Genomic DNA, 3,352 nt, shown 5'->3' with positions numbered 1-3,352 from the left:
CACTACATAACCTGAAATGTCAATAAGTGCTATTCGAAAAATTTTGTTTTCCTGTGGTACAGTGGGGCAAGTAAGTATTTAGTCAACCACTAATTGTGCAAGTTTTCCCAATTGAAAATATTAGAGAGGCCTGTAATTGTCAACATGGGTAAACCTCAACCATCAGAGACAGAATGTGGGGAAAAAAAACAGAAAATCATATTGTTTGATTTTTTAAGAATTTATTTGCAAATCATGGTGGAAAATAAGTATTTGGTCTATACCAAAAGCTCATCTCAATACTTTGTTATGTACCCTTTGTTGGCAATAACGGAGGCCAAACGTTTTCTGTAACTCTTCACAAGCTTTTCACACACTGTTGCTTGTATTTTGGCCCATTCCTCCATGCAGATCTCCTCTAGAGCAGTGATGTTTTGGGGCTGTCGTTGGGCAACACGGACTTTCTACTCCCTCCTCACCCCGTGGCGTCAAAATGATAACAAGAACGGGGAGCAAAAATCCCAGAACCACAGGGGGTAAAAATCAAACAATGTGATTTTCTGGCAGACTCCTGTTTGTGTGAGTGTCAGACGTTTGCTTACTTTGTTCTACTTTACGTATCTACTTTGTTTTTCGCCTTTCCCTTGGTTCTCTCGTCGACTATGTTCGTGCCTCTTTTTGTATGTATTTTTTTCTATGTGTTCTGGTGTGCTCCCTTGGTTTTTTTGTAATTCTACACAAACTTCCTCGTCTGTGTTGAATCCATATTACATGGCTCACCGTTTCATTACAAAGTGGCGTTATTTATCTCATACTCTCCCTTTCAAACTACAATTTTCACATTTAATATTTGAAACAGCAGACACCAAATTCTAAAAAATACCAAATTCATTCAAAATACTGTCATCAAATTTATATGGAAAATTAGAATGTATTGGTACTTGTTCATTTTAATTCATTATTAATACCTTTTTTATTCAGTCCGCTGCATTTAAATGTACTTTTAATAATCCTAGTATTAGTTGAAAAGAAATTATAACTGCTTACAATGTCAGATTTTTTTTAAAAATAATGGTATTTATAGATTTATTTTGTATTTGGTAAACATTTTTTTTTTTGGTTTCAGCACAACTTCATCTACATGAACTGTTATTATTATAAGTATAGTATAGAATTACGGAGCCCCTAATGGGACATGGAAGAAAAAATAAAAGGGTAAAAAAAAGTTGACGTAGAAAAAAAAGTGCCCGTTAAGGGACAGGAAAGATTTTTTTCCGTCAAATCAGGAAAAAACAACAACACGGAATTAAAAAAAAAAAAAAAAAAAAAATCAGAAGTCAAAGTAAACAAAACATTTTATATCGAAGCAATAAAAAAAATGTTGGGGGAGGGGGGGAAGTTAACAGCGAAGCACACACACAAAAAATAAATCTTGGAAGCTAATTGTGCCTCCAGGTCAGAGTTTTGGAAGTTGAAGCAGGACGACATGGAGGACGACACGAAGGTGTGTATTCACACTGTCAACATTATCGATGTCAAAACAGCAGCATGGATATGGATACCTCATACTGTAGCCGCTACCGTTGTGTCTGTAATGTAAATTAGGTTATAGCATGCATTGTTAAGTGTTAAAAAATGCTATGTGATATTATTACATAGGGATAATGTAACTGAATGAGACGCTACACAATTTAAGTAGCGTTGGGGGCTATGACAAAGCATTAGTATAAATACATGTATTGATTATAATTTGATGGAGATGAGCCAAAAGATAAAGGAGTTCCTCATCTATGAAGCAGATTCTAAAATATCGACTCAGGAGATGCAGAATAGTAATTATAACTAGTATAAATACTTCTATTGATTATAATTTTATGTACATGAGCCATAATATTAAGGATTTCCTCTTTTGCAAAACAGATTCTAAAAGACAAGATGCTTCAATATTGTGGTTTTCAATGGAGGTGAAGCACTATTGTAAAGTAAGCAGTTTATTCGGCTACATTGCTGATGCATAATATTTTTATTTTCGTTGTCATGGTCTGACTTTTTTTTTTTTTTTGTAGTAACAGTACGGCTTGAATCTCGTTGTCCTTTTTCCCCTCTTTATTTGGCCCTAATATTCAGTCGTACTAATATTCCGTCGTACTTCTGTGTCTGGTGGTACTTGAAGCACTAACTCCAGCTGCAGTGCACTCTTTGTGAATCTCCCCCACATTTTAGAACGGGTTTTGTCTCATAAGCCTCTCCAAGGTGAGTATATTCCTATTGTTTGTCCACATTTTTCTACCACATCTTTTCCTTCCCTTCGCTTGTCTATTCTTGTCCCTGGACACAGAGCTCTGTGAACAGCAGGCTTTCTGGCAATGACATTTTATGTCTTGCTCTTCTTGTGCAACGGGTCAATAGTTGTCTTATGGAGAGCAGCCATGCCTGCATCTTCCCCATGGTTACATAGCCTACAGAACTAGACAGAGAGACCATTTAAAGGTATTTGCAGGTGTTTTAAGTTCAGTAAAATGTCTTTCATATCAAACCTTTTCACAATATTTTAAAATTCTGAGATACTCAATTGTAGTTTTTATTATTTCAAAGTTATAATCAAAATAAGTAATCGCTTGATACGCATCACTCTGTGTAATAACTGAATACAAAAGTTTCAGTTTTTGAATAGGTTCAGTGACATGAAATTTTTCATGATATTCTAATATTTTGATTAACACCTGTACCCTGAAATTCACACTTCAAAATCTTTTTTTTTTTTTTTTTTTTTATGTAGGGGCGTATTCTATAGGGATTCACGCTACATCTGCTTAATTGATTACACAAATTTTGGCCTGAATGTTTTTTTTCTTACTGGAGAGTGGGCTGAATCTTTCACCACAAGATTTGCCCTCCGATTTAGACAGCCAGCTGTCTCTGTCAACCTCACCTGACAACCAAGGAAAACCAACGCGCACACGACATGCATCCATTTGCAGTGTTGTCAGTAACGCGTTACTAAGTAACGTATTACTATAATCTGATTACTTTCTTTCAGTAACGATCAATCTAACACGTTCATTTTTCCAAGCCAGTAACCTGATTTAAGTTAGTTTCCTCAGTGCCTGTGCGTTACTATTTTGTTGTTGCCTCATACTGTATGTAGAATGAAGAATACTATAGTCATGTACGAAGAGCATTTCAATAGAAAATACTGCTCTTGACTTTGGGAGTGACATCACATCTCACGTTTTCTCATCGGAAAAAAAACGGGTCACGTGTATTACCATGCTGTGTGCGCACCGTCTGCCACGGCGGTCAACAACATAGCCTGGCTACCTTGTCAGAATATAACACAAACGGCTGCATTTGCTCAATGGAAATAGAGTCA

The sequence above is a fragment of the Corythoichthys intestinalis genome, chromosome 13 (genome assembly GCF_030265065.1).
Source record: "Corythoichthys intestinalis isolate RoL2023-P3 chromosome 13, ASM3026506v1, whole genome shotgun sequence".
Lineage (NCBI taxonomy): Eukaryota > Metazoa > Chordata > Actinopteri > Syngnathiformes > Syngnathidae > Corythoichthys > Corythoichthys intestinalis.
Note: the sequence above shows the minus strand (reverse complement) of the source record.